At 55.7% G+C, this 23,443-nt stretch overlaps 1 protein-coding gene across 4 annotated transcripts in view; it reads left to right on the plus strand.

The window, feature by feature from the left end:
* HPCAL1 (hippocalcin like 1) overlaps positions 1 to 23,443 on the plus strand; it is a 117,024-nt gene that overhangs the window by 53,942 nt on the left and 39,639 nt on the right. The window contains exon 1 of one of the 4 annotated variants that reach the window (XM_070379097.1): positions 8,882 to 9,031. The exons of 2 other annotated variants lie outside the window; for them this stretch is intronic. The gene's annotated coding sequence lies outside the window, so the exon portion shown is untranslated. One more of the 4 variants, XM_070379099.1, reaches the window with a different exon arrangement.

Raw genomic sequence — 23,443 nt, forward strand, 5'->3', positions numbered from 1 at the left:
CGGTTAGAGACCTGGGCCTCAGAGGCCGGGAAGCCACATCTCTGAACTGTGAACATGCCGGCCTTCCAGGCCCGCCGGGTGGTGTGTGACCTCACCCTCCAAACCCAGACCATCCACAGCACCCAGTTCCTTTCTGCCCGGGACCCTGGCTTTAGTGACATTGTGGCCCTAATGTCAGGCCAGCTCCTCTCCACCCTGAGCGAGGTGCCCCCTGGCCGAGTCCAGCAATCCCAGCAGTGGTGGGTGATTCTGTTTCCATATTTAGGGTTGCAGTAATACACATGGAAAACCCTTTCCAGCAGAAGTTTGGTTCCTCTTTCTTCCCCGTCTTGAAAGACCCTGCCTTTGCTCTCCGCCTCCTTGCACATCATCACCCTCGGTTTAGCACGAGGACTGAACCTTCACTCACTTGTTCTTCGTCATTCATTCTTCAGCTGACATTCCCCTGGGTCTCATTTCAAGGGTGTTGGTCACTAGCAAAGGCTCCCAGTCTCTCGAGGGCGGTCAGACCCCAGGAGCACCCTGATGGAGGCTAAAGGGGGAGGCCTGACTCCCTCAAGGTTCGGGGTGTCTGGGAGGCGTTCCTGGAAGGGGCTGTGAGGGGAGCGCTCACTAGGGGCAGGGAGAGGGTGTGGGTCCAGGCACGTGAAGCCTTGTTCAAGAAGCTGAGACTTTCCGTGGATATCCCCCCACCACCACCTCCAGGAAGGGTGGGCTGAGCTTTTGGAGCCTATCTGACGGCCTTTTATGAAATACTGAAAAGTGGAAAGCAAAGACAATAAAACCAGACCTCATCAAACTTCGCTTGGGAGAACGAATCCCCTGTGATGGGAAACCAGCCATCTTCTGAGCATGGGACTGAGCCCTGCACATGGCCCAGGGTGGTTTTCTGGGGGTCTCACCCCTCTCTCTCTCTCCACTTCCCTCTGGTCCTCCTCCTCCTCTCTCTTCCTTTCATCACACTTTTCGTCACTTAGTCAGCAGCCGTCTCTCAGAAGCTTACTCAGGCATGTGCCATGCATCTGTGAGTAGCTGGGACCCTGTGGGAGTGAGATGGCCAGACACGAGCCCTGCTCTCACGGAGCTCATCACCTGGCCTGTTGGCTGGGGGCCTCTGTGCCTATAAATATTAGATCAGGATGGGTGTGACTATCCTGGAAACCCTGGTGTATATGGCCAACCCTGGGGCATTAGATGGTCATAGTCTCCCAGGTGATGGGGGATTGGTCAGGAGTGGGTGGAGGATGAAAGAAAGAACAAGTTGGTTTCATTTTCTTGCCATCATCTAGTGAGGAATGTGTGCAAAAGAACTCATATCTTGCTTTCTCTGAAATTTGATTCAGTTATCTTTCATTGTTATTATTCAGTGGCTAAGTCGCGTCCGACGCTTTGCGACTCCCTGGACCGTAGCACGCCAGGCTTGCCTGTCCTTCACCACCTCCTGGTGTTTGCTCAGATATATGTCCATTGAGTTGGTGATGCCATCCAACCATCTCATCCTCTGTCGCTCCCTTTTCTGCCTGCCCTCAATCTTTTCCCGGCATCGGGGTCTTTTGCAGTGAGTCAGCTTTTTGCATCAGGTGGCCAAAGTATTGGAGCTTCAGCTTCAACATCAGTTATCTTAATTGCTTTCAAATGATTGGAAGGGAGAACTCCCAGCAAAGGATCTTGGCCAAGTCCAGCTCTCTCCTCGTTGTTGTGAAGCCAGTCCCATTTGGGACTTGAGATGGTCAATTTGTCAGTTACTTTGTTCCCTAAGCTGTCTGTGTAATGCTTATTAACATTCTGCTCACAGCCTTTCTTAGGTTGTAGATGTTGCTCTGTTATATCCGAAGGTTGGGCTCTCTTATGGAGAAGGCGATGGCACCCCACTCCAGTACTCTTCCTTGGAGAATCCCATGGACGGAGAAGCCTGGTGGGCTGCAGTAGTCCATGGTGTCGTGAAGAGTCGGACAGGACTGAATGACTTCACTTTCACTTTTCACTCTCATGCACTGGAGAAGGAAATGGCAACCCACTCCAGTGTTCTTGCCTGGAGAATCCCAGGGATGGCGGAGCCTGGTGGGCTGCCGTCTATGGGGTCGCACAGAGTCGGACACGACTGAAGCGACTTAGCAGCAGCAGCAGCAGCAGGGCTGTCTTATGGTGACTGTGTCTTTCGATAATCACATTAATAACATTTCCATGGCTCTTGAAAGCTTGCTGAGTGCTTTCATATACATCAGCTAATTTGATTCACACAATATCCCCAGAAACTGGGGTTCTCGCCTCTCTTTCACAAGGAGGAAACCGAGACTCAGAGAGGTGAAGTGATGCATCTGAGGTCATATAGCCGATACACGGCTGAGCAGAACCTCTGTGCTCGTTCGATTTGACTGTGCTGTCCTTGAGTTTGGGTTTCTCAATCCAGCCAGTCTTTATTGAGCGCTTGCTGTAGGCAGTATCAAAGGGGAGAGTGGGGCTCAGGCACCAGAAGGCAATAGCAGGCAGAGCTGCTAGGCAGACTGGTGGCTTTGGGGGAGGGTGGCAGCCTCGGGCTAGGGGAAGAGCCCCAGGCAGGTGCGTGGGCGGCACCTGGGCCGTCAGGTGGGGACAGCACCTGTGGGAGGCTAGTATAGCAGCAAGCAGAGCCTCGAATACCTCTGGGTCCTGCTCCCCTGAGAGATTCAGGCTGGTGTTCTTGGGGGTTTATTTCTATGGAGAGACATCCGGGGAGAGTGGTGAGAATGGGGCAGGACCGTTTTGGCTCGTCCCTTGTTTAGATGAGCCTTCATTCCTTCGGGAAAGAAAGGTGATCCTGGGGATGGAAGGAGGCCCGGGCCTTCACAGTGTGCTATTGTGGGCTGCAGCCAGTTGGCAGCCAGACGGGGGAACGTAGCAGTCCCTGTGCTTATCTGCAGACAAGGGATCCCATTTCTGCCGCTGCAGAGAGAGGGAGGCAGGCCCCAAGGCTGTGCAAAATGCCCGCTTGTTTTGGGGGGCACCTGCATGTCACCTGCCCCGGCCCCCACGCTGAAGGGGGTGGGGAGCGCTGCCTACCCTTGTCCTCTGTCAGCTAGAAGTGCTCCTTTAAGGCGCTGCTTTGAATGGTGGCTTTTGGCAGAGCCCTGGCCTGTATTGCTTCCATTGTGGCTCAGCTGGTAAAGAATCCGCCTGTAATGCGGGAGAGCTGGGTTCGATCCCTGGGTTGGGGAAGATCCCCTGGAGAAGGGAAAGGCTACCCACTCCAGTATTCTGCCCTGGAGAATTCCAAGGACTGTTATAGTCCATGGGGTTGCAAAGAGTCGGACATGACTGAAGCGACTTTTACTTTACTTTCACACTGGCCTATATTAGAAAGGATGAGGTCGGGTGATTCCTGAGTAGAGAGGGATCTTAGGGGACTGTGTGGCTGGGACTCTCCAGCCCAGACAGGGTAAGTGATTTTCCCAAAGACACACAACCTTGCAGAACCATTCTCTCTAGTTCATGCTGAGTTTTTTGGGTTTTTTTTTTCCGAAATGGGCTTGAAGATAAGTGGGATTCTGTCTCTCTCTTTTTTTCTTTTTAAGACAAATGTGGTAAAGAGCAGTGTAGCTGTTCTTCTGAGGTCAGCACGACACCGTGGCCAGGAGAAAGAGCATTTCTGATTCAGAGGGCTTGACCATGTGAAGGGAGCAGTGTGCCCACCAGCGTGGGTGGGTGGAGGTCCCCCCACTGCCATCACCTCCGTTCTGTACCTCCCAGACTTGGCCGTGTCCACGTGCGCTCTCTCCGGTAAACTTTTCCTGCAGCCTTTTGGTTCTATGAGAGATGCTGAGGCGTCTCTGTGTTTCTGGAAGAGGTGACACGCTCCCCTCAGAACCACCAGGGGAGCTGGCTGGGTAAGTGAGACTCCTGGGACCTTCCAGACCTGCCGATTAGAATCCCCAGGGCGAGGCCTGGAACCTGCATTTTAAACCAGCTCCCAAGGTCAGCTAAGGTGTGAGCGCCCCTGGCCTGGAGCCAGGATGGAGGTTCAGATCTCGAGCCTGCCCTGTGGCTGTGCCCTTGGGTCAGCCGTTTCCCGTCTCTGAGCCTTGGGATTTAGTGTGTAAGGCGGAGACACCATGCCTGCCTTTGAGGTCAGGATCGCCTAAGGTGTAGAAAGCGTTCAGTGCCTGGGGCGTGGCAGCCTTCAGTGGGCCTGCTCACTGGTGATCAGGGCAGGGTGATTTGGAGTGCAGAGGGGTGCAGGCGCTGGGTGGTGGGATGTGCCTGCTGGGAAGGCGTCTGGCCATGAGCAGCCTCCTGGAGGAGGTGGCCTTTGGGACTGGGGAAGCAACTGCATTTAGGGCCTCGAAGCTGCAGCTTACGGAAGAGCCTATAGGGACTCCTGGAGATGGTGCCCTCTGGCCCTCTGTTGGGTACCTGGGCTCCCAGAACTTGGGGTTCTTGGGGGGCACTCAGAGCTGGCTTCTTGCTTGGGGAGGTGGTGTTGGAGTACACCCACACGCTTGCCCTTCCCTCAGAGCTCCTGATTCCCGAGTGTTGTCCATTATATCCTCTGCCCTCCGGAGCAGCCGCAGACTGGGAGGGGCTGACGGAGGTCCTGGTGGCATGCAGAGGAGCCCCCAGGACCACCTGAACATGACAGCTGTTGAGAGGACACTCTCCCCTACTGGTTTCCACGGCACTTCCCTTCCCTTCCCCTGACTGCCTCCTTGCCCAAGTGTCCCTCCCCCTCCTTTCATGCCTTTCCCCCTTTCCTAGGGGGACCGAGCCCCCTTCTCTGTGCTTGCAGCCCTCCCACTGCAGGGGCAGCACCTGCTTATAGGAGATGAGGGTCCTGCCCGCCCACCCCCCGCCACCACCTGTATTCCCACTGTGATCCTTTAGTAGCTGGGACCTTGAATTCAGGAAGGCCCTTTCCTGAACTGCATGCTCCTGCATCTAGGTGAGGTCACCTAGGTATCACCAGGCACATGCATCCTGGCCCCTCTGACACCAGCTTGAAAATGACTCACTCCAGGGAGCTGGGTGGGAGGGATTTGTGTCCCCCTCCCCTACACACACACACACACACACACACACACACACACACACACACTTGTGTCCCCCTCCACACACACACACACACACACACACACTTGTGTCCCCCTCCCCTACACACACACACACACTTGTGTCCCCCTCCCCTACACACACACACACACACACACACACACGCTCCGCCAAGAAACTGAGGTCTTCGGAACTAGAACTCAGGTCCTCTGATCCTGCTTTTGCTCCTCCCTGGTGATGCTCTTGGACAGTAAGTGAAGTGAAAGCCGCTCAGTCGTGTCCGACTCTTTTTGACCCCAGGGACTATACAGTCCATGGAATTCTCCAGGCCAGAACACTGGAGTGGGTAGCTGTTCCCTTCTGCTGGGCATCTTCCCAACTCAGGAATCGAATCCAGGTCTCCTGCATTGCAAGCGGATTCTTTACCAGCTGAGTGCGTGGCCTCACCATATATCTGCCCCAGGCCCTCAAGTTTCGCCCAGGCTCTGAGAAGACAGGGCATGAGGGGAGCCCCGAGAAGCCGATCTGGACCTAACCCGGGTCTTCTGCTTTCATCTTCCCGAGGCCGCACCTCTCCTGCTGGAGGCAAGTCCCCACCACCCGTGTCCTGTGGGCCCGCTCTGAGCGCCCACCAGACCGGAATGTGGACCCCGGGGGGTGCTTTGTGCACCAGAAGTGCTCCTTGCTGGGCTCCTGTAAATAGCAAAATCTCAAAACTCACCTACAGCTCTGGTTTTCCCAGAGCACATGCGTCTGGCCACCCCCAGCTGACGGCACTTGGCCCACCCGATCTGAAGCCTCCTTCCTCCACGGCCCGTCCATAGCCTTGGCCTCCCACCTCAGTGGCTCCAGCCTTACCTCTGTGGCCGCTGGTCCCTGCCCTGCCTGCCTCTAGGCTCCCGCAGCCCTGCACTCCCCTGGACTGTATACTGTCCTGGTTTCTACTCCTCAGCATGGACACTCTGCCTGTGCATCTCTGAGCCTCCAGCAGTGGGTGCAGGGAGCCCTTGGCCCTTGGCACCAGTGATTTGACCTTAGGTCAAGGAGGTTAGTCTGAATTTTTGTCCAAGTACCAGAAAAGCTCTTGTCCCCTTGCACGGCCCCCTGACTAGAGCCCCCATGGATCCTTGGAATTGCAGTGAGCCTCGTGCTGGGGGTGGATCTGCCCTGGACACCTGCACTGCCCGGGGTCCTCGAGAGTCACATGGTTCTTAGTGCCTGTCCCGGGACTTCATGAGTGCACGTGTGCGCATGTGTGTTAGTGTGTGCGTGCCCACAGGTGTGCACCCATGGTCGCTGGACTGGAGGCCCCGAGCGCAGGGCAGCTCCCTCTCCTCTTTGTCCCCCAGACTGGCATTTAATCCCGTGGTCAGTGGAGCTTTGGTGACTGCTAGGGACCTCTCTCGGGATCCTTTCGATGCCTCACGATGCTGCAGGTGCTCAGTCCTCGAGCTCCATGTGTCATGTCCGCGTTGCTCCCTGGCACACCTCCCATGGTCTACACAGTATTTCCTCTGGGTCACCGCCACCTTCCCCCACTGCCCCCAGGGACAGCACGGGGCACCGGGGCTCCAGGTCCCAGGTGTGTGTTTGGGTTTGAATGATGTGTGTTCACTGAGCTTCCCTTCCGCCCGCACGAGCAGCTCCAAATGACATTTCAGGAATTGAATTACGACATTTCAGTACTTGCAGAATCCAGGAATAGATAATTTGATTATATCTGTTGGAAGTCATTGCCACAACTGGCTCCGTTTTCTTCGCCAACATCCCTCCCTCCTGGGGAGAGACAGCAGAGGAATGCCGCAAGCCCTGGATTGTCCCCGGAGTGCGTCTTCCAAGCCGGTGGCTGCCGGTGGCCTTTTCTCAGGGTTGGGGAGAAGCCCTAGGCTGCCTCCAGGCAGGACCTGGGCCTGCCCTGCATGCCCCTGGTGCCCGACTGCCCAGCCTGCCCTGAGTGGCAAAGCTGACCCAGCACCCAGACCGGCTGAAGGTGCCGCTCCAGGGCGGTGGCCAAGGCAGGGGTCTGTTCCTCCCGCGTGAGGCGCCGGGGAGCGGGGGCGACCCCGTGCCTGAAGCTGCAGCAGGACCCTCCAGGCCTGACCTCTGGGCTCCATCTCGCCTCTTCCAGGTTGTTTCTTTGGGGCTCCCGTGTCCCGTGGCCCCAGCAGCCCCCGTGGCCGACTGCTGCTTCCTCTGCCTCCTAGGAAATTCTCTCTGGGGTTTCCCAGCCTCGTGGTATCAGCGAACCTGTCGAGGTCGCAGGCGCCCTTCTTGGCTCTGCAAGGACATCCGCCTTCCTGCCCTCTGGCTGGGGGTCCAGGGGCTGGTGGAGTGTAGACACTTGCCCTGGGCGCCTGTCTGGGTTCCGTGTGGAGCTGAGCTGGGCCCTGACCCGGCCCCCATCCAGGGCGTGAGCCCAGAGGTGTCCGCTGAGACGCGGGGAACCCCTCCCAGCAGTGAGGCAGGGAGCAGGTGTGGACCCCGGTGTCCAGGAAAAAGTGAGTTTTCCTAATGAACTTAAGAAGAGAGGTTCTGAGCCAGGAAGGACAGCTCAATGCCGGCTCCTGCCCTCCTTCCCCTCTGCTCTTCTGGGGCCCTTCTCTCCGTGTTCTCAGCCTGAGGACGTAGCTGGACCCTCTTGCTTGGGTGGTTTTAGGCATAGGGTCAGGCTCCATGGGATCCAGGCCCAGGGCTTGTTGTTTAGTCACTCAGTCATGTCCAGTTCTTTGTGACCCCATGGTCTGTAGCCTGCCAGACTCCTCTGTCCATGGGATTCTCCAGGCAAGAATACTGGAGTGGGTTGCCATGCCCATCTCCAGGGGATGTTCCTGACCCAGGGATTGAACCCAGGTCTTCTGCCTTGGCAGGCAGATTCTTTACCATCTGAGCCACCAGGGGCTTCCCAGGGCTGGGAACCTGCTTTTGTCTTCCATGTGGGGCCTGGGCCCTGTGCCGGACACAGACCTGCGGGAGTGTAGCCAAGCTCCAAGAAGTGAGAAGGGGGCTGGCACAGGGCAGGAGGCAGGATGATAACACAGGTCTTGTTTGTGGTCGCTTTAATGAGCAGGGGCCATGGACCTCCTGGTTGCCTCTGGTTCAGTTCCTTCTGATGAAGAGCAGGTTCAACCACTGCGGAACCCTCTCCTGCCCCAGGGGCTCTCTGGCCAGCGAGAGGTGTCCTCACAGTGGTCCTGAAACGGCTCCTGTGACAAGCAGTGCCGTGGGAGGGACCCGAGGAGGAGGTGGCAGTTGAGCCAGTCGACGTTGTCACCTGTTTGATTCTCTCTTTTGTTGTTTCTGTATGTTATTTATGTATTTATTTCTGCCTGTGCCATGTGGCATGTGGGATCTTAGCTCCCTGACCGGGATCGAACCTATGCCCCCTGCATTGGGAACACGGAGTCTTAACCCCTGGGCCCTCCAGGAAAGTCCCTTGATTCCTCCTTAATCAAATAGTATATGCTGTTTGGATCCACCAGAGAAAGCTGCATGAGAGCTCAAAGGAAGCATGACTTCAACTAGACCGGAATTAATTATGCTTTAAGAGGTTCAACTTGGGATTTTGAAAAAAGCGAAAGGCGCTGGCCTCGCTGGGCCACTCCCAGTGTGTCCTTGAAACCTTTCCACTCCTTGAAATGTACTTCTAAACATTCTGGAAAAACCAACTTTCTCCTTCCACCGACAGCCCTTATCTCGACGTGCAGGCACATACCTACCTGGTCCACTTATCTTGAGAGCCGACCGGGCTGGGCCCCCGGGGCTGCTGGGGACTCAGGTATTGTGTTTGGCAGCCTGCCCAGGGCGGCTCAAGCTTGTCCTTGGAGGGGGCCCCAGTGGAGGGAGCGGAATGAACGTAGGAGCCCTTTTCTTCTTTCTCTCCCGAGTCCCCCTCTCCCCTTGATAGTCCCTGCTTCCCCATCCCAACGCCTCTGCTTAGTTCGCGTCCAGCCTGGTTCCCAGCATCCCAGTGGCGCTGGGGCGTGGGGTGGAGGACAGAGCCGCAGCACCTGTGAGTGTCCATCGTGTCCGCAGCTGCATGCACGGAACCTGGTGTGTGTGTGTGGTGTGTGTGTGTGCATGTGTGCTCACAGGGGACTTGGGGTTAGGATTTTTTGGCTGTTCTGTGTTTGTCCCCAGCTGTGGAAGTTCAAGGCCCCTGTGTGCAGAACCAGACTGTCTCTCTGAGGATCGGTTCGTGGGCTGCGGGCAGGAAGAGGAGGTACCGGCCTCCGGGTGGCTTGGATCACCTCGGAGCTGAGTGGGGTCCCTCGCATAGGCAGCCCTGTGGCGCCAGGCCGGGTTTGGCCCTGGTCCCAATCAGGAAGCTGCAGTGGGTGGCAGGCTGTGACTGGGTTCACTGCACTTGGACAGTTCTCTGCTCCTTAACAGGCTGCTGCCCATCCTTATTTCCTCTGCCCTACGAGCCTGCAGATGCAGAAATGTACCTCGAGGGCCTGCGCTCTCTTACCTAAAAAGCCCGAGAGCCCCGTGACTTAACTGTTGGTGTCTGGTGAACAGACCCCAGTCTCGTTTCACCAGCTGGCTCTGCTCACCCCTTGGCTCCGTCTCTGTTTCTGATCGTTCTTCAACTGGGGCTGAAGATATAATGTGCCGCATTTCCGGGGCGCGAGCCGCGTGGCTCTGCGGGTTGTGTGGCTCAGGTGAGGGTGGAGGGGCGCTTCTTCGGGGTGCGGTTTGGTTCCGCCTAAGTGTGTTGAGCGCCCGTTCCCTGCCCTCAATTATTAAGCCCCTACTGTGTTCCAGACGCTGCGCTCCATGTAGGGGGGGGACACACGATGGGTGAGGCTTGATGCCCGAGAGCCCAGGTGGGTTGGGAGGTGAGCAGGGAGGCATATATGTGACACGGTGTCGTGGGCACTGCCACTGGGGCAGCAGGAGCCCACACTCCCTGGCCCGTAAGCTGAAGCTGGTCCTGGGGGAGATGGTCAGCCCCCCATGGCTTCTGGAAGCCCCCGGACCCTCTCCCTGCCCCTGATGTTTCAGTGCCTCTCCAAGTTAGCAGATCGGCACTGCAGGGCCCCGCACTCCAGCCTCATTGTCCCCACGCTGGCCTTGCCCCGCAAGTGGGACAGTCTTGAACAGCTGTGACACTGGGAGCTGAGAGCTCCAGCCAAGGCCAGGCCACTGAGGCCGGAGAGCAGCCTGCGGGCTGGGAGAGGCGGGTGGGCCGACTGGAATGGGAGGCAGGCAGGAAACTGAGGCCTGGAGCAGCGGGCTTTGTCCTGGGAGGAACAGGTTCAGCCCCACCACCCCCCAGCACATTCAAGACACTGCCGCTTCTCCGTGAATAAGACATGAGATGGGCAGAGGCCTCGATGTAGCATTGTTATCATCTGAGTTGATAATAGAAAAATTAAAATTTAAAGTGATCTAAAGTGACAAGTGACAGGAATATTCCTAGAAACCGGAGATTGGGTGGCGGAGCAGGTCCCAGGACAGATGGTAGCAGACACAAAAGCCCGAGTGGGTGGGTTTTAATGTTTCAGAGTCCTTAGTCGGGGACAAAAGGCCCCTTGATTCCAGGGCTGGGGTGGTTTGGAGATTCCTAGGCTGGGTCCCAGGCCTAGGCCCAGTCACACGCCATGGCTTGGTTTCTGGGAGCAGGCTCCGTGGCCCTGGGGTGGCTCCTTCCTCCTGGGGTCCAGAGCTGACCCCTTGGACCTGAGGCCCCCTTCTCACTGAGAGCCCCCCTCACCCCTGCACCAGCCTCGGGGAGCAGACGCTCCTCCGCCCGGCCCTTGGCAGTTGCAGGCCCGTGGGAAGCTGAGGGCCCTGGCCTGCCCCAGCAGCGCCCCCGCCCTGAAGGTTTAGATGTTCCCACTCCTAACCAGAGGGCCCTGGGGATTCTTAATCCAGGCCCCCCACCCTGCTTCCCCTGGGTCCTGCAGGCGAAGCCTGGCTCCCAGGGCCGTGCATCGGAGCAGGCATGGGTGTATCTCGTTCAAAGATGAACCCTTGATAAGGGTCCGGGTGAGGCAAGACTGGGGGCTGGAGGGGGTGTGTTGGGTGGAAAGGAGAGAGCGCTTTGGCCTGTAGGTCTGCACCGGCCTCTTGGAAGGGCCTGGGAGCCGAGCTGGGACAGAGAGGAGGCAGGCAGGACTTTCTGATGCATTTTAGTCTGTGTTTTCCCCCAGGGGCCTCTAGGAAAATCCGGCTGGATGAGTCCTCGCGTCCTCGCTCCCCTGACTGGCTGTCCCCGAGCTCAGGGTGACCTAGCTGGGTTCGCTACCCGCCCCCCACCATGTCCCTATAGTCCTGTGCCTCCCCTTCCTTCCTTCTGGGTGTCCTAGATCTTCCCCTGAGCCGCTGGGCCACGACCTCCAGGTCACTGGGGCAGAACGCCAGCGCCCAGGGGACAGGACCACATAACACACTTATTTTAATTGGAAGAGTTATGTAACCACCTAAGTTGGCAGAATACAGGGCAGAAAAAAAAAGTCACTGATGGTGGCCTCCCTGCACGGGCCTCTCTCCTCTGTGTTCCCTTCTCCCCTTGTTTGTTCTCATTTCAGGGTCGATGCCTGCCTTCCAGGGTTGCCTGTTGCCCTTCACTTGGCAGTTCTTGGTGGTCTTTACAGAGTGCCCTGGGGGGCTGTTTCTCTACACTGTTTATGGTGCACAGGATGCAGAGATGGGGCCCTGTCCTGCCCTCTAGGGGCTGATCCTCCAGATGGGAGGCCTGGTTTGGAGCCAGCCAGTACCCTGTGCCTGCCTGGCCAGAGCTGGGTGCAGGCGAGGCCTGGCTCCCAGGGTCATGCAGGCGGACAGACACAGGTACATCGAGTTTAAAGATAAACACGTGACAAGGGTCCAAGTGAGGCAGGAGGGAGTCTGGAGAAGAGCTCTTGGGTGCAAAGGGGGAGAGTGCATTTGACTGTAGGTTCTACAGTGGCCTCTTGGAAGGGCCTGGGAGCTAAGGTGAGACAGAGAGGAGGCGGACAGAACCCCACCCCCCCCACCCCCGTCTCCATATCACCAGCAGCAGCGTTGAGATGGTGTCCTAACCCTGCCATCCTCCCTGGTGAGGACCAGTCTGCAATCACCTCATCTGTTTGCCTGTGATTGGTCAATGGTCTGTCTCTTCTGCTCTGGGGAGGGTACCCAAGGGATGGGACTTCATTGGCCTACTGGCCACACGGAAGAAATGCCTTGAAGTACTGCCTGGACGGATGGGATGGGGAGGGGTGGTAGGCTGACATCTGTGTAACGGAAGAATCCAGAAGGGTGGTCTTTGCAGGGGGACCTGAGCCCAGAGTGGGTCTGGGGGCCTCTTCCTAGTCAGCTGTCTTTTGAGAAGAAAAATGAGACAATTGTACAAAAACAAGGCAGTGTGGGGAGGGGAGAGAATTCCTACCTATACTCCCAGTGCAGAGGCAACACTTTGGTGTACATGCTACCCTGGGATGCCCTGGACAGATCCAAAATCCTATAGACATGACTTCATATGTGGGATAATTCCTCAACTACTGTTAGAAAACTTGTGTGTGTGTGTGTGTGTGTGTTTCATTAGCGATGTTTTGTTCTCTATACATTTCACCTAGCAGCACTGTATTGACAAGGAACCTGTCCTTCCTGGACACCCTGCTGCTCATCCTGGGGCTGGGGTGGTGGTGGGGGTGGGTTGAGGGCTTTTCTCAGGCCTCGAGCTGTGTGTCACAGCAGTCTGGGTGAAGCACAATGGCAGAAAGAATGGACATGGCCCCCACCCCTATCTCATATCACTTAAGAGACTCAAGACAAAGCGGTCAGACAAGCCACAGAGGAAGAACACAAATTACAACTACGTCATCATCACTGCTGGTACTTACATTAACCGTATCATTATTTGTTGGGATGAATGTGAATTCTGAAGTTGGAACTGACTTGGATTTTAGCCCCTGATTGTCCTCTTTGCAGCCAGGTGACCTTGGATGAGTTAGCTGCCCCATGTACGGCAGGGACAGTCCCTCCCTCTGAGAACTGGAGGAGAAACTGAAACCCAAAAAAAGTGTCTACGACAAGCCCTCGTGCACACGGTGCGCTAAGCACATGCTGGCTGCCTTTCTGCCCTTCTTTTGTGTTTGGTAAAATACACGGAAATCAATTGAAAAACTATCAATTAGTGAAATAATCAGGAGAGTTGTTTGAAAGCTGATACGTATTCATATTAGCCATGACCACTTATTAACATATAATTTTGAAAGATCCCATTCTTGTGCTGAAAGTGTTATTTCAGTGGTTACACAACCATATACCTTTGTCAAAACCCATTGAAACATATACTTAAAATGAGTGAATTTTATAGTATGTGAATTATACCTTACAGAGATTGACTTAAAAAAAAAAAAAAAAGACCCCATTTTTAATGTCAACAAAGCATATGAAAATAGCCAGGTCTAGCAGCAGCAGATGAAGACAAAAATGACATTTGAATATTCCAGTTTTGTTTCCTTGCTACAAGAGTTATACATATTAGTTCATCATTCAGCAGGCATTTATTGAGTGCCTGCTCTGTGCTGGGCATTGTTCTAGGCTCTGAGGACCCACCTGAAAAGTAAAATGACAAACCTCTCGTCTCAGGCGGTGCACATTTCTTGGGGGGACCTAAAATAAATGTGATGAGTGAATAAACTGTACCACCTGTCAGGTGCTAGGTGCCCCAGGAAGGCTTTGAGCAGGGTGGTGGGGAGAGGAAGCAAGTTGCTGGGAGGTCTTATAATTTTAGGCAAGTCGGTGATGGCAGACCTCATTAAGAAGGTGATATGTGTTCTGTAAAGCAATTATCCTTCGATTTAAAACTAAATTAATTTAAAAAAAAACCAAGAAGGTGATATGTGAGCAAAGTGTGGGGACCGCTGTCCAGGAGGGTGGTTCAGGCCCAGCCAGTACCAGACCCCCAGCGGAGTGGAGCTGCCAGGCATTGCGGACAGGGAGCAATTTGGGGCAGCCTTGGAAATCTGAGCGAGTGAGGACATAAACATCATTGAGCAGGGCAGCCCCCAGATCGCACTGAGAGTTCTACTTTCATGACTGCCACACGGTGCTTATTTCATGAAAGTTTACCATAATGAGGCTATATCTTTTATATACTGTGTTGTAAAGCAGCATAATAGTTTATTGAAAAATGTTAGTCTATTTATTAAAATCATCTTTTGCGGCCTGACTTTGCAGGCTTTGTTACTGTTTCATTCCTCTGGGAGCCCAACCGTTTGTTAAACCAATGCCCTGCTGTTCCGTGCTTGCTTCTTCTAGAAGGTGACACCAGGCGGTGCGGGGGATGCCGGACAGCGGGGGTGACATCTGCCCTAAACGGCCGAATGGGACGGGGCTGGGCTGAACCACGACTGAAGGCCGGCGCCGCGTGTGTCCAGACGTGCTGGGCCCTCTGGGTTTATTCTGCTTCTCCATCGCTTTAGATGCCACACTGCTGCTGGTGTGAAGTTTGCGTCCCAGTCTGTGGACTCTAGTTAAGCGGCCTTGCCCACTGCAGCTATCTGGCTGGCACCCGAGTGCCTGGCCACACAGGACCCCTCCCACCTGGGCATGGCTCCCTCCACTCCTCCTGGTCGGTCTCCAAGCCCCAACCCTCTGCAGGCCCTCCCTTCTGGAAGCTTCCCTTCCTCTCTGCCCACATCATCCCTCCCTCCTGCATGTTGAGGGTCTCCCTAGCAGACAAGCAGCTCCCAGGGAAGTGCCCAGGGCCAAGGTTATTCACCAAAGCTCATGACCCAGACCTGCCTGCCTCTCTCCCCTCTTCCACTCTACCCAGGTGCTGGGTTTGGTGCCGAGACACAAAAGTGGTTCTTAGGAAGTTCTGTTCTGAAGAACTGTTAGCCCAGGGTGGAAAGTAAACACATGAACACACAGGAACATTGAGAGTCATTTCTGGGAGCACAAGCGGCCGAGGGGGCGTGGAAGGCACCAAGGGAGAGGGCATTGGAGTGGGTGCAGAGGAGGGTGAGCTGCCCGAGCAGAAGGTGTGGGGCTGGGCTGGCCTCTTCCCTTTGGACTGAAGGCCTTCATTGAGCAAGGTGGTCATTTCCAGGCCTGTGCCCTCCTGTGGGCCGGGTTTTTGGGGGGCAGGATGACGCTGGCCCTGTGGAATAACTGGTTTGGATTTGGGCCAAAGCAGCATCTTGAGGCTACGTTCAGCTGTCTGGATTCGCTGGCATATTCCAGCGCCGGGACTCAGCAGCTGCAGAATGGAGGAAGGGATATTCTCAGTGTTTGGAAGTTTGGGAAAGGGCTTCCTCGAAGGGGAGCGTGGGGCTCATTTGCGTGAGGAGTTAACACTTCCAAGGCCCGAGGGGACCACAGAGATGTGGTTGCAGCTGTCAGTTTTACATCTTGTTTGCACCCCACTCCCCACAAAGAAGGTGCCTGCCGTGTGGTCCAGGATGCGGGCCCTGGGGGAGCCTGCTGTCCTCTGGGTATCTGTTGTGGAGAAGCGTGTCCTTCAAAGTGTCTTTGCTGTGATTACACACGTGAAAGACTCATCGTGAAAAGGGCGAAAAATGAACAAAAGCAGAAAGCAACGCAGGCCTACGGTTCAGAGATCATCACAGCTAACACTTGGGGCCGTGTCTTCTGGTCAGTATTTATTTACAGAGAGGTGAAGAGACGTTGCGGTATGTAGTCATCGATGTCATGTAATGTCCATGGCAAGTCCCTCCTTTTCCATTTAGTATCATTTCAGCCCATTTATCTATGTCATTAAAAAGTGCCTGTAAACTTTTAATGCAAAATCACAGGGTTTTGAACTTGGCAATGGTTCTTCCCAGCCTTCTCGTTCCATGGAAGGAGGCCCTTGGTCCCTGACCTCTCCTGGGGACATCAGAGCAGGGTGGGTGTTGGGACTGGATGTGACCCTGTGAGCTGCCCCCCAGCCCCCAGCCCCAGCTTCCTGGGTCTCTCTGCCTTCATCCGCCAGATGTACATTCGTGTCTCCGGCGCACAGGCCTGCAATTGTCCGCCTGAGCAAATGATTCCAGAGACGGGTCTTGACGTCACTGCCGCCTTCCCGGAACCCTGCCTCCCTCTTTCTGTTTGTAAAATGTCCTTCACTGTGTTTCTCAGAAAAATTGTGCAGATGATAGAGGTGTTACTTGTGGCAGTTAATTTTTTTTAAAGATTTGATATTATTCTTATTTATGTTTATTTTTTGGCTGTGTGGCGTGTGGGATCTTAGTTCCCCAACCAAGGATTGAACCCGTGTCCCCTGCATTAGAAGCATGGAGTCTTAACCTCTGGGCCGCCAGGGAAGTCTGGGAGTTAATTTGAGGGGGGAGGTGTTGATGGTGCTGGGAGACAGGTATGAGGGTGGCCGTACATGAGGGCACACACCCCGGCTTTTTGATGGGCTAGGCTCTCGGAGGACAGCTGTGGGCCCAGCCGTTCAAGCCGGGCACAGCTGGGCCTCTGGGGACAGGAGCAGAATATTGGTGGTTAGATGGCCTCACCGTCAGTCAGATGACCGACCCCCAGAGGCCTTGAGTGACGGGATGGTGCTTGCCGACCGAGTCTGCCCACCGCTTTACATGATGTAGTATGCATATAGATTGGCCGAGGGTACAAAACCAGAGCGCTGTCAAATTCCAGAAGCTCTGGTAGGTTGGAAGGAGGAGGGGAATGTAAGATGAATTTAACCGGGTAAAAGGTAAGCTTTGCAATTCAGTTGAGCACAGATTCATTCATTCATGAATGTTCAGGTTTGAGGAAAAAAATGGAAAGATGTGGGAGGCTTCTGTGCACACGCAATCCTGGCTCCTCCTGGTTGGTCCCCTCAGGCAGCGCAGCAGCCCCTGAGCTGGCATCCGCAGCAGGCCTGGCTGGGGGTCTTCTGGGCAGAGCTCCCCAGGGACCAGGGGGCCCTCTTGTAAGGGAAGGTGGGCTCCCTGCACCGGGCCCACCTGCAGGTCCAGACAGGAATTGTCATCGCTGCACAAATGCCTCATCCCTGAAGAGGTGTCGGCCGAGCCAGCTGTGCACCTGTGGGTTGCATTGTCTTTTAACTACAGTAAATTGACAATTTTCAGAAGTCCAGCTCTCAGACAGCAAGTGCATGAGGCTGGAGTGGTCTGGGGACACAAGGCTTCTGTGCCCTGGGGATGGCGAGGGGGTGGTGGGCAGGCTGCCAGAGGTTGGCCAGACTTCTCAGGGGGCCAGAGAGTTTGCAGTGATGCTGCTGTGGGCCGGGCGGGCATGGGTGTGTATTTGCTGTTTGTGTCTTTAAGACAACTGGCTTTCTCCCCCCGGGCCAGCCCTGCTGGACACAAGCCTGTGGGCCCCCGGCAAAGGCCTCCCTGCCATGCTGCTCTTAGGCTGCCTTTCACTTGGGAGCTGCAGGTGCTGACCTCAGCTGCCTGCTGACCTGTGATGTGTCAGTTGCTCCTGCCTGGGTGAGGGAGTGTCTTAGAAGTCCTTGGAAAAGCTGCTCCCTAGTCCCCATCCCCCTGCATTTCCTCTGTCCCTGGCTGGCTCTTATTCATCCTTCAGTCTCCATTTAGATGTCACCTCCTCCAAGAAGCCTTCCTGGATCTTTAGATAGGACTGAAAGTCTCATCACGGTCCCCTCGAATCCTGCACTCACTATCCTCCTGGCACGTGTCACTTGCCTCATACTCTGATGCACCTGAGTGAACTCCTTGAAAGCAAGAATCATACTTGTTCCCTGTTGCATCGTGACACTTGGGACAGTGCCTGGCACATAGCAGGTGTTTGGTTAAATGTGTTTTGAATGAATGAAAGGATGCACAGATGAGACTTCCATTTCATCTCCGAGGCCACCCTTTCCCACGGGAAGGGTCAGGTGTGGGAACCACTGGTGTTTTGGTTGGCCTGGGTCACCGGGACATAGGCAGCCCTCATGGGGCTTCCTGAATCCTTGCCCACTGCCCCTGAGTGGGGTGAATGTAAAGCGTGGATGTGGTCTCCACGGCAGGCCAGCGGCAGAGATTGCCCATCCTTCTAGTCCACCCTGTCCACAGCAGGCCTGGGACCCAAGTGCTTCTTGTAGCCCCTCCAGGTCTCAGAGGAGCCTGGGGAGGGGGGCTTCCTTATGTGAGACCCTACAGCAGTGGGGGCTTCCCTGGTGGCTCGGACGGTAAAGCATCTGTTTGCCATGCAGGAGACCTGAGTTCGATCCCTGGGTTGGGAAGATCCCCTGGAGAAGAAAATGGCAGCCCACTCCAGTATTCTTGCTTAGAAAATCCTATGGACGGAGGAGCCTGGTGGGCTACAGTCCATGGGGTCGCAAAGAGTCGCACACGACTGAGCGACTTCACTTTCTTTCATAGCAGCGGGGGCAGGGTGGCTCTGTGCCCTGCAGGACCGTCCACCCGGCATTTGGGGGTGAGAGCGTGGTTCCATGAGCTCTGCACTCTTCTGGTCGCTGGATGCTGAAACCAGTGGAGAAGTGGACCCCAGTGACAAGCTGCAGGGGACTGCGTTTACATCAGGGTCTTGTCCTGGTGGACAGCTTGGACTGCATGACGGCTTGTTGTGGGGTGACCTGTGCTGTGGGGTGTTTAGGAGCATCCTTGCCTTTACCCCTCAGGCGCCAGTAGATGACCCCCCCTCGACCCCCAGTTATAATGACCAGGAATGTCTCCAGACACAAACACATACACACACACTCACACACCATCTTTCCTGGTAGTTCTGGATTTGCAAGCTTACTCTACGGCCAGAATTAGTGTCCTACTTGAAAAAGTGAAAGTGAAAGGCGTTCCGTTGTGTCCAACTCTTTGCGACCCCATGGACTATACAGTCCGTGGAATTCTTGGCCTCACTCTTTTTTTTTCTAATATAAATTTATTTATTTTAATTGGAGGCTAATTACTTTACAATATTGTATTGGTTTTGCAGTTGTAGGCAGATGGCTGAGCCACTGCTGACCTCTGCCTTTGGAGTAGAGTGTGGGGAAGGACTAGGTTAGAATGTCATTTCTCCAGCCCGGTCAGATAAGCCCTATCTCCCCCACAAGGAGAGAGGCGAGCAGTGTCATTTTTTTTAAAGATATGTATTTATTTGACTGCACCGGGTCTTCGGCATGCGGGACCCAGTTCCCTGACCAGGAATCGAACCCAGGCCCCCTGCTTTGGGAGTGCGGCATCTTAATCACCAGACCACCAGGGAAGGCCCAGAGGTGTCATTCTTGCAGAAGACCCCGGGTGTAAGGACAGGGACAGAGGGACAGACCCGACCGGCTCACATCACATGGGACCAGTCTACAAGAGGCAGCTTTCAGCTGGCCTAGTGACGGGGGCCTCAGTGGCCCCTCTCACGCGGTCACTGCTTCACCCCCACACTTCTGTGGGACCCCGTCCCCTCCCCAACCCCTCCTCCATGCTAAGACACCAAGCAGCAGTCCCAACAGAGTGTGTTTAGACTGAGCCGGGGGGAGTGGGAAGCTTCCCTGAGGAAGGGACCGTGGGGACCGAGGAAGTAGCGGTGCAGGGTCCGGCCTTGGCAGTCAGAATCTTCAGACTTCTCAGCTGTGAACTGAGCCAAGGCTGGGATCAAAGCTACAAACATGGGGACGAGAGGCGGGCAAAGCCCCAGCTGCGAGTGGCCTCCGCCTAGCACCCGTGAGTGACAGTTGCTCTGCAAATGTTCTTTCTTATCGTCCTTCCAGGAGCCCCCCACCTTGAGCACTTGGGGCCCCCAGAGGCCACGGACCTGACCCCGGCTGCTCGGGTCTTTGAGGCCGCCGAGCTGCTGTGGTAGATCAGAGGAGGGCACTCAGGGACTCCAGCACTTCCTCAGCTCCAAGGTGTCAGAAATGCAGTGCCCCAGGCTGAACCCCAGAGGGTGTCTGGGGGCAGGGCCTAGGCATCTGCATTTGAGTGAGCAGGCCAGCTCCAGGCTTGTGTCCTGATGGGTGGGAGGTGGGCCCTGGAGGGGAGGTCTTGGGAGACTATAGGTGGAAGGCATCTCTTTGCCACCGAGTCCTCTGGTGTGGATGCTCTGCCAGGAGCCCCGGGCCTCCCGGGCCGGGCCAGCGGGGCTGTGATCTCCCCACAAGACACTGGGCTGGTTTCAGTCGTGGACGTGGAACAGAGAGCCATGTGGGCAGCTCCCAGCAAGAGCCGTCTACACGGGGGTGGTGGCGGGACTCTGCGTCGCCTGGCTGAGCCGTGTCGCTAATAGGATTCGCAGAGCCTTTCGGCTGCCGCAGCAACCCAAAAGCTGCTCGTTTGTGGAGGAATGAATAATTTATTTGTGTTTTCAGATGACTTACCCCTTCATCACGGATACAGCGGCTCAGCTGCGTGCGCTCTGTTGGCTGCAGAATAAGAAGCTTCGCGGGAGGACTTGCCTTAATCCTCCACGGCCGCCCATTTGCAGGCTGCTTTGCAGGCTGCGTTTCAGGGACGCCCAGATCCTCTCTGGTGCTTTCCTTTCTTTGTGGGGAAGTTATACTTTTCCTCCTGGCCACCTGCTTCAGGAAGCACAGCCCGGGTACCAGCTGGCCTGGTGGTGGTTTCAGGGTGGACCGGCAACTAAGGTGTTAATACCAACGATGCAGTCGAGTTCTGTCTGGGGGAGGGGGTGGTTTCCAGTTTCTGTGTGTGACCAGCTGAAAGCTACACACCATTGCAATCACCCTTAAAAATCCCCAATTTTCTCGCATGCCAGTACCCACGTTACCCCTCCCCACCCCCCCACTGACCTTCCTGACTCCAGCTTCAGTTCTGCTACTCTCTCTGCCCAGGCTGCCACAACCATCTTCCTCCTAGTCCCTTGCCCAAGAGCCCTCTGCGGCTCCCTATTGCCACAAGCCACCTGGCCCCAGCGTTCAAGGTCCTCCGTGGTCTGGCTGTGTCATTCGCTGTAGCCTCATCTAGAATCTCCGCTCCCTCTGAGCCGCCTGCTTGCTGATTCACTCATTAGACACCGACTGAAAGTCGGCGTGCCTCCAGGCCCCGTGCATGGGAGACGTGGGAGCAGAATGCGGCCCTCCCAGAGCTCAGTCTAGAAGGGCCAGGAGCCCAAGCAGGCGGCTTCCAGGCAGCTTCATGGGCCCCCAGGGGCCCCCGGAAGGAGGAGAGGCCGCATGGGAAAGTCTCTGAATTTTTCCATGTCCTCAGCCTGCTGCACTTGGTGGGATTGAGGCTCCGAGGGCACCTGGACAGGGGCCTGATTATCCGGGTCCTCAAATGGAAAGTGCTGGGGCCTTGGGACCACCAGGGCTTCAGAGAGGTGAGGGGTGAGTATCTGGAGCCTGGCCTGAGGAGACTGCTCTGCAGGGAGCCTGGCCGGGAGCCCCTCAGCCGACCCTTCCTGCCTCTACGAAGACCCCACCCCAGGGCCCACCCTCTGCCCTGCTTTGCACATCTTGCTTAACTACGCTTAAATAATTAGTGCCACTCTCCTTGCTCCTTTATTGCTCCCGGAGGGCGGGGTTTAGTCTCTGGCAGGTCCTGTGGCCTGCAGGGCTGGTCGGCTCCACTGGCATAGCACTGACTGTCTGGCTGTGTGACCTTGGGAAAGTGGTTTAACCTCTCTGAGCCTATCTGTTGGTGGCCGATGATCCTGAGACGGGGGCAGAGTGTGAGTGCACCCAGTGACCCTGAGGTGGAGCCTTAAACGCTAGGAGTTTAAGGAGCTTCCATGTGAATTTGTTACCTCCTGTGGTTCCTGCAGCCCCCCTGGGAATTCACGGGATGGGAGCAGCCCCGAAGGATGGGCCACTTGCCCAGGGCCACATGGTGACATGTCAGAGTCCAAATCCGACACTCTTGGGACCATTTCCATGAGAAGAGGGTGCTGGTCCCCAGCCTCCACTTCAGATGCTCTAGTACTTGCTGTCCAGGGGTGGCAGGTGCCGTAAGGGCTCCCCCACCCCCCGCCCCGGCTAAGACTGACCACGACGGTGGGCCTGTCTGTGGGCAGAACGTGCCCCACATAGAAATGGCTGCACAGGCTTTGGGTTCCTCCCCGCTCCCCGCCTCCCTGGACCAGCCGGTGTTTCCCCCACGGCCGCCTCATTGTTCTCTGTTGGCAAAGCTTTGCGTTTTCTTCCTCCCTCCGGAACAGGAGGCGCCTCAGACGCCGCCGGGAAGAACTCCAGGCAGAGATTTTATGGCCCCCGGTCCCTTTGGCATCAGGAGCTGGTCGGGGGGAGTGGATCCATGGCCTGAGCTCCGGAGGTTCCAAGAATTCATTAGTGGGCAATGAGCCATTTTATTTTCATTCCTGCCCACGGAGAATCAGGAGTGAACAAGCTTGGATTTTATGTCGGAAGGAAAAGCATTGCCTTTAGAAGTGACCTGCCACCTCTACCCCCGCCCCTACCACTGGGGGGTCCCAGGGAGGTCCCCCCTTTTTGCTTCCCTCAGTTCCAGGGACTCTTACCATCCTTTCCCCAGTACCCAGTATTTTTGTAGCACTCTCTGGTTGTCAGAGTTCTACAACAATTGTGCTTAAAATAAAAAAGTGAACTCCTTGCCCTGTCCTCTGAGCCCCTGCTCCGCCCCCACCACCGCTGCTCCCCACTTCTGCCTGTTGGCCATGCTTCGGCCACACTCACTTTCTTGCTGCTCCTTGATGATGCCGAGCATGCTGTACCCCAGGGCCTTTGCATTTGCTGCCCCTTCTGCCGAGAGCCCTCATCATAAGGCTATCCCTTCCTCTTCACATGTGTCCCTGACTCTGAGCATCCAAGCAAGAGTTACCGCCCCAACCCCAACCCACTGTGGCGTGCTCAGTTGCTCAGTCGTGTCCAACTCTTTGTGACCCTATGAACTGTAGCTTGTCGGGCTCCTTTGTCCCTGGGATGTCCCAGGTAGCAATACTGGAGTGGGTTGCCATTTCCTTCTCCAGGAGATCTTCCACATCCCGGGATTGAACCTGCGTCTCCTGCACTGGCTGGCGGATTCTCGACCACTGAGCTGCCCGGCAGTCTTCATTGGATCACTTCGTTTTATTCTTTTCCTAGCAGTTGGTGATCTGCTTACTCTGTCCGTTGCTGTCTTGTTACTGGAAAGGAAGCCTTTTGGAGCTTCATCTGTGTTGTGTGTTGTGGAGGTTTTTTCCAGTTGTTCTGTGATCCCCCAGGTGCCAGCACACTACAGGCTGTCCCCCGTCGATGGCAGGTGGACGTGAGGACGGTTTTTGGGCTTTTTTAGGCTGTGCAGCTGTGAGCCTTCTTGCTTGTGTCACTGGTGAACCTGCGTCCATCTTTCTGTCAGGAGTAAATCAAGGAGCTGAATTTCTGGGCCATGCAGTTTGTGTAGTCATCGTTAGTAAATATGTCGTTTTTTCACAATGGTTGGAGATCGTAGGTTCCTTCTGTTTTGTGACCCCAGCTCGGGTACCCTGGGGATGGGAGGGGACACAGGAGCTACAATAAGATATCACGAGCGCTCCCTGGAAGCCGGGAATGCGGCCGGCGCCCAGGGCCCCAGATGACCACAGG

This window comes from Bos mutus, chromosome 11, assembly GCF_027580195.1.
Source record: "Bos mutus isolate GX-2022 chromosome 11, NWIPB_WYAK_1.1, whole genome shotgun sequence".
NCBI lineage: Eukaryota > Metazoa > Chordata > Mammalia > Artiodactyla > Bovidae > Bos > Bos mutus.